This window comes from Python bivittatus, unplaced genomic scaffold (genome assembly GCF_059951505.1).
Source record: "Python bivittatus isolate LINGU-HERP-01145 unplaced genomic scaffold, Pbiv_v1 ctg000810_np1212, whole genome shotgun sequence".
Lineage (NCBI taxonomy): Eukaryota > Metazoa > Chordata > Lepidosauria > Squamata > Pythonidae > Python > Python bivittatus.
The window spans coordinates 1,527,969-1,535,872 of record NW_028277111.1 but is presented as its reverse complement, the minus strand read 5'-3'; positions in this window follow the sequence as shown (position 1 = coordinate 1,535,872).

Here is a 7,904-nt window from a genome sequence, read left to right as displayed (position 1 = left end):
CTGAACCCCCGACCCGCCTTCTTCTTAGCAGCGCTCCCGTGCAGGGACCGCGGGAGCCTCCAACCTGGGAGCTTCGCGTTCATTCAGAGCCGCCGAACGACTGCGGATTCTCCAGGGCATGTACTCTGCACGTGCTCAGAGTCCCCACTCACCCTCCTCCTCAGCCGCTGGCGGTGAAGCAGCTGAGAAGAGGCGAGCCGAAGAAACGCCTTCGCCCACCGCCCCTCATCGCTCCTCCACTCCGCAGTGGGGCTCCAAGGGTTAAAATGCCTGCTCTGCGATGCCTAGAGCGGCCCGGAACTACAAGGCGCACGGAGGAATGCAAATAACGGGGCATCTTCCGGTCCCGCCTCCTTGCTTTGATTTGTGACGTTGGTAATTCCAGAAAATCAGATTTTTCTCTCCGTTTGTTGGCCTGGCTTTGCACGGAGTTTTTAGCTTTCCTCCCGTTCCTTATTGCAAAGAATAATTCCCCATTGTAAGAAAACAGTTCCTTGTTTAGCATTAAAATATACTGTTCTATTTTCAAGTTAATAAGGAACGGAATTTGTTCGTCATTTTCGCCTCGGAGACCGGTCCGGACGTAGGCCAAGCCGAGGCTGCAACGAAGACGCTGCTTTCGTATCGCATGCTTCTAGAAAGCAGCCCTCTTTAACCCTCCAGATTATGTGTTATCTTCTGCTAGGGACTACAACTCCCATGAAGCTTGCTGACCTTTCCCCCCCTAAGGCATTGGGAGAGAAGCTGAGCCTTGGGGAGCAAAGAACAGCCAGACCTGTAAAGGAGTCCCTTGAGACAGGCAGTTTAACTAACAAGGGATGCAAAAGATATTCCACAGATGGGGAGAAGTTCTGTTGATCGTGTAAATCCACAAAAAAACCACTCTGAAAGGTCACTGCAATATTGACTAACGTTTTGCATGGTAGAGCGTGCGATGTGCAACAGCAGACCCTGAAGAAAGTCACAAATGAGCCCGAATCAAGCCATATCCAAATTAAATGTCCATCTGAGCCAATAAAGTAGTTTTCTGTATCGCTGCTCTGTTCTACCTTGCCCAAGCCGAGAATTTCATATGAAAATTGAAGGCTCTCTTTGGTGACAAAGTTACTCTCACTTCACAGTGTGAAAAGTATTTAAAATACTATTAATACATGCACATAGCCTAGGGTGGTTGCCAACATCCTTGTTTTATATTCCAATAAATATTTGTTTTCATTGTCATCATCAACCAGAACAAGGCCATTGTAACAGCGTAAAGATACAACTGAAGGTATTAAAATCAATGACAAGTAAGTATAAGGCAGTAATTTTAACTAAAGGAAAATTTAAAGTTAAAAAGTTTTGCTTTTGACCAATATAAAGGTCAGTACTTTATTCATTAAAACTTTTGTATCCTGTCTTTCCAGCCAGCTGCTCATGGCATCTTACGTTACCCAAACTGGACAAATATGGAAAACATTGCAACAAATACTGGTCGTAATAGTAGTATTACATTATTGATTAGTCAGTTGACCATATCAAGAAACCATGGGCGTCAGCAAGAATAAAATGAAATTAAAAAAGATAAAATAAAGTAAGATGAGACAAACTAGAGTAAGATAAAATGAAGCTAAAAGAGTGAGATAAAAGATAAAATAGAATACAGAAACGTAAGAGCAACAAATACAAATGTTAGGCATTATAATGCAATCAAAATTATAATAAAATAATATCACAGCAGCAGTGTTTTAAAATCCTAGTACCATTGGTATTACTATGCATAGCATGCTCTTGTGTCAGGTTTAAAAGTTGCTTGCAAAGTGTTCTTTTCATAAGTCTATTTTCAGGTCACTATAGCAAAATGATTTTTTGTGCATCACAGTAAATGACAATCTGGGTTATGAACTGATATCCCATTGATTAGAAGGTACTTCCTGGCTCAAGTATTGGGGGAAAAATTGCTGTGGCAGCTGAAAGCCGTGTGAAAAAGGTTCTTGCGCCCCAAAGTGTAACATTTTTGTACACAACGTATCATGCAGTGGGAAGCCTGTCACTCGCTATATAAACAGATACTTCAAGGGGACAGAACCATGTTTCTTACTGCAGTCCAATGCTTATCTATGGAAGAAGGTTTTAGTAAATAGAATGCTAGATTTGGTGGAAGGTCTTAGTGAAGCAGCTGGTAGGAAGCTAAGCACATGAGAACGCAGGAGAATTAGTGTGGTATCAGCTTTCAGCATCAATCACTGCATGTACCGTGATCCTACAGAAACAAAACCCAGCAAGGAAATTGGGAAATTTGTATCACACATTATGCATCAAACATTCTTAGATGAGCTCTCAGTAGACATTGTAAACTTAGCTCTGGAAGTGCTGTTTTTTTCAATATCTACACAGAGATTTTTTTTTTAATTATCTGCACGTGCAGTGGAGAAAAATTCTCCAATATGCTCTCACCAAGTAACTCTCTAAACACCATCCCTAGAATGTTGTAGAATTGGACAGCCAGTTAAGAATATGAGATGCTGAGCCTTGTTTATTCACCTAGCTTTGCCTAATAGACAAAGGTAGCGTGTTTCATATAAGAATGAAGGTTTTCCAAAAACATTATGGGACTGTGTTGCCATTTCCAAGGACCGGATTCATCATCCAATTGCTAAAATTAGTTCTGAATGTTAAAAATATAATTTGAGATGAAAAAATACTATTCTGTATGGATTTGCTTTGCTTACCATTGCAGTGATCGTAATATCCATCATCTTTTTGGTACGATAAATCCAATTTCTCCCTTTTTCAAACCTTTGGGTTGATTGACTATGTGCTATAAAGTTGATGATCACAGGCATAGATTTCCTCTCAGATGATCTGTCTTGAGTTTGAACTTTTAGGTGTTTCAGTGCTGCGTTCATTGTTTTTGCGACAGAGTCCAGCCCCCTTGCTGCTGGTCGTCCTCTTCTTCTCTTTCCCTCCATTTTTCTCAGCATTATGGACTTCTCAAGACAGCCGAGTCTTTCCATAATGTGTCCAAAATACGGTAGTTTGAGCTTGGTCATTTTCTGCTTGAGTAGGAACTCTGGATAGACTGGTTCTATTATCCATTTGTTTGTTTTCTTGGCTCTTCATGGTGTGTCCCTTGAATACATTCCAGGTTATAGGAGGCATCATTCCACCCCCCCAACTCTCCTTCTGCGTTAGCAGCTTATGACCATCTCTAGCAACAATGGCATGATGCAGACAGGAATTGGAAGAGAGTTTCTTCCAGTCCAGGATTCTGAGTGGCTAAAGATAGCTCTGTTAAAGTAATCCCCCATCCCATATAAATCTACCACATGTCTAATACGATGGGAAAATACCATACTACTGTAGCTAGATCCAGCTGCCAGGTGGCACTTGAGAGCACCAGAGTGGAACAGGGATCCAAAACTAAAAGTAGCTCCCTGGGGGACTCTGGGTCAGCCGCTCCCTCCCTGCCCCAGAGCCAGGTGGGGTGGTGGGGAAGGGGCTGGACTAGGAGGGAGGAGGGAGGACGAGTTCTGGTCCCCCCTCAGCCACGTAAGTTCCTTGGGGGGACTTTGGGGCAATCTCTCTGAAGGGTGCTTGTTGGAGAAAAATGGGAGAAGGAAGCACTGGGTTTACCACCTTGAGGTCCTAAAGGAAAGACAGGATCTAATTAAGATTTATATCTTTTTATAGCTCTTCAAGTTTTCTTGGCAATGTGTTGATTTGTCACTGCTTTCTTCTGGGATATTTTCTGCCTCCCCAGCACAGCCTGTGTGCCTGGGGTTCCTCTGCATTTCCCATAGTTCTGTGCATTGGCCCAAATAAAATCTGTATTTTCTTCCAATAGAGGTGAATATGTGTAGCTTAGGGTTGAACTGTGGAGTCCTTGAGGTTCTCTGAGCTTAGTTCTTTTCTTGCAAACGTTTCATTACCCGGCTAGGTAGCATCTTCAGTGCTGGAATGGGATGGGGGTTGCTCTCTATTTATGTGCTGTGATCTGCCTTGCCAGTGCTGGTGGGGGTTTTATGTTGTCCTCTGGTAGTTCTTTGATTAGCATGTTTGCTGCTTGATTGTGTGCCTGGTGGTGACCTTTGCTTATCTGGGTGTTTGCTTATCTGGGATGCATCACCAGCAATCATCACCCAGATAAGCAAAGGTCACCACCAGGCACACAATCAAGCAGCAAACACATGCCAATCAAAGAACTACCAGAGGAGCAACACAAAACCCCCACCAGCACTGGCAAGGCAGGCCACAGCACATAAACAGAGAGCAAACCCCATCCCATTTTAGCACTGAAGATGTTACCTAGCCGGGTAATGAAATGTTTCCAAGAAAACCAAGCTCAGAGAACCCCAAGGACTCCACAGTATTTTCTTCCTCCTATGCCAAACATGGAATTGGCTGGTGAGAAGGATCCTATGGATTTCCCTTCCCTAGCCTGTATTTGAAAACCTGGCCCTAAGAGAGGGGATCTGAGGATTTTCCCTGACCAGAGAGGTAACAAATTCATCCTGTGGATGCTTACTGTATTCAGAAATGAGTTACCATGTATGATGCAGTGGACCACAAGAATGAATGTTCCTTCACTGCCTTTTTCTCAGATATTTTCAACTTCCCCACCTAGCCTACTGCTTTGGACCTTCCTGGTAGTCTCCCATCTGAACATTAACCAGGTCTTATGGTGATTATTTACGGGGGGAGGGGTTGGACTCCGCTAAGCTCAACTAGATGCGGCTACCTTCTTTGAGCCTTGATGGAATATGTGACTGTCCCCAAAGTGGGTGACCAGAATTAAAAAATTGGATTATCATTTATATTTCATTAAAATAGTTACTGATAAATAGGTTATTTCTTCTAATTTGCTCCTCTGAACAAAGCAGGTTCCCTGCTGGTCTTCCACCCAAGTTACTAACCTGGCCAACCCTGCTTTGTTGTTTTAGATTGGCCAAGATCAGTTGCGTGTTACCAACCAACCAGTCAAGCCAAGGGCCATCTAGTCCAGCCTTCTATATCCCACAAGAGCCAATCAGAGACATCCAGGAAGCTCACCCAACAAACAATGACAAAATTTGTAGTCCCTCATAAGATGTCACACATTATATCCAGGGTAATTCCAGCCCATTTTATTAGACATCAAAGAGGTATTTTGAGTTGCAAATTCTGCTCATCTCCCCAGAAGACTTCTCCATTCTGTAGAAGCTTGCAGCTCTAAAGCATGCTCAAACTACAATTGCCAGAAATTAATAGTAGTTTCTTATCATTTTGTAGCAGGAAACAGTTCAATGGTAGGGTTATCAGTGAGGTGCTCAGAAACACCAAGAAAGGTGTTTTCATCACTGACACACCCTCCGCCCATGGTGGTTGTGTTCAGTGTGGCATTGCCAGCTACCCAGGACAGTAAAGCCATCTGCCATCAATCATCTCTCCCTGCCATCCCCAATAGAGTATAGTATCTTGTTTTATGGAGCATCCAAAGTCTTGGTGCTTAAAACGTGACAGCTGGTTCCCAGACTGATCAAAAAAATTGGGAGACCATTATGGAAACAGCCAGCTGTAAACTTCCCTGTAACAGAGGAGACCAGCCTTCACTGGGGCATAGGAAAACTGTTAGAAAGGAAATCAGAAAATGCATTAGGGATAGACTGATTTTAAAGGGGAAATAATTCAGTTGCTGGAATTCTCGTAACCCGCTCCCATTCTCCTCACTATGCCTTGCTCAAAAGACTCAGAATTGTGCTTGGAAGGCATCGCTTTTCGTTTTAGGCACCTCCTAAAGCGACTGACATCTGTTCTGCTTTTTTTACAAGGCGTTTTTTTCTTCCCTGCTTGGTCAGACCTTGAGCGTGCTGCTCCCAGCACAAAAATCAACCTCTCTGCAATTTCTTCTGCAGGTTTACCCAAAAGCAAATTTAGAAAGGATTCCTGCCAAGTACATGATCAGGGAATGAGTACTTTAAATCACTAGAGAGGTAACAGGGGATATTAGGTTGAGCACGCTTTGAAAATGATTTGGGGAAAGGATGCTCTTGGGTACTCATTAAAGTAGCCCAATTTTTTTTCCTGCTGGAGCCTGAAAAAATGGTGCCACTACCTTAAGAGTCATATTAACTTTAATGAGTAGATTCCTTAAAGCCGCAGCCTCCCCTTTTTTTTTTACCCAGCTGAGGAAAAGAGTCAGCACTTGTCCTGCTATGTCAGAAATCAATTGCCTTGTTAAGCTGCAAGCTCTATCACATGATGGAGCAGCACCAAAAAATACTCTGGGAAAAAAAAACCCTAATAGCTGATCTTATCTGCGAAAGTCAACATCTTACGAAAAAGCTGCAAACGCTGGCAAGCTTCTGGCCAATTTTTAGTTAATGTCAGGGTTCTGAGGCTGCCTCTGAGGCATCCAGGCACCATAATATTGTGCTGATTCCTGGGCTACATGCTCTACAATTGTCTGTTTCTGATGCAAGGGAGGAATAGCCTGCTTTAAAATACAGGCAGTCCTCGTTTACTGACTGCCTCGTTTAGTAGTTGTTCAAAGTTATGACGATGTTAAAAAAAAACAGCTTTGCAACGAAGCCTTGCATTTACGACTGTTGCAGTGTCCCGTGGTCACGTGATCACCATTCGTGCACTTTGCAACTGGCTTGCAACAAGCAGAGTTAATGGAGAAGGCGGAAGTAAAATCGCAAGTCGTGGTCACCTGATGTTTGGCTTAACAACTGCAGTAACTTGCTTAACAACCAAAGGAGAAGTGACATCGTAAGTCCATCATGGTCACATGATTTTCTGCTTAGCGACTGTGGTGCTTAGTGATGGAGTTGCCTGCTCCAGTTGTGGTTAAGCGAGGACTACCCTTAATGGGATAAATGAATTTTTCATCCAGGCTGCCTCAGCTGGGTTCACAGCAGGGTCCACAGCAAACCATTACAACAAGGAAATGAGTGCAATGCCAGCACGCCAATGCCACTCTCACAAATTGGTGTTTTAACACCCAACACAAGTACATACGCAGCAGAGTTCATGCAATGATGTCACCATACCATTTCCACACACCCTTGTAGATGCTCATAGGTTGTAGTGTGAAATAACCACCCTCTGAGGTACGGATAGAACATATAAATGTTAAAGCTGTGGACAGAAATGACCATTTCATTACTCTTTATTTGCAAAGCATCTTCCCAATACACTAAAAGATGATTACCGTACAGTCCTTTTAAAGCCGCCCATGCATATTAAAGGCAATCAGCTACGAGAACCAGCTACTTTCGAAAAGCACGCACAGATTTGACACAATTCCTACAAAAGGGCAAAATCAAGGAACAAGTTAGTCTGGAGGAGGGGGCCTCCTATGTTTGCGAAACTGAGCAGAGACCGTTGGTCAGAAGCAATCACGTTTGAATTCACATTTTACGCAGAACCGCCAAGTCACTGTTTCAAAGATCTTTCCATCTGCAAGTTCCATTTTCTTTAAAGTATTGCCGCATTTTCAGAACGGATTCTCTCCATCCAAGATCTTTCCCCCTTCCCCCACGAGCTTTCAGAAGGATCACAGTGATTAGCTTTCAGTTGCCTTTTTTTTTTGGTTATCCGAAGATTAACATGCAAATTCAAGGGAACCAAAGTGATGGATTTTACAGTGTAACTAACAAGCTTATTGTGCTGGAAAGACCTCAGGGTTAAAACCAAAAAGAGACTAATATAGTATAAATAGCAGAAACCTGAACTAAGTATGGATAACAAACACAATCTAAATTTAAAATATACATAACATACAATAGAATCAGAAACTCAATACATGTCAGTGTTTAAAACTCAGAAGAGGATGGGTGAAGGTGATGGCAATTTGAGAAAATTCTGCCACAGATTTGAATTTCAAGTACCTTTGCTAAATGACCTAATTTCATCCTTCTCTCTATCACTTCACAAGTAAA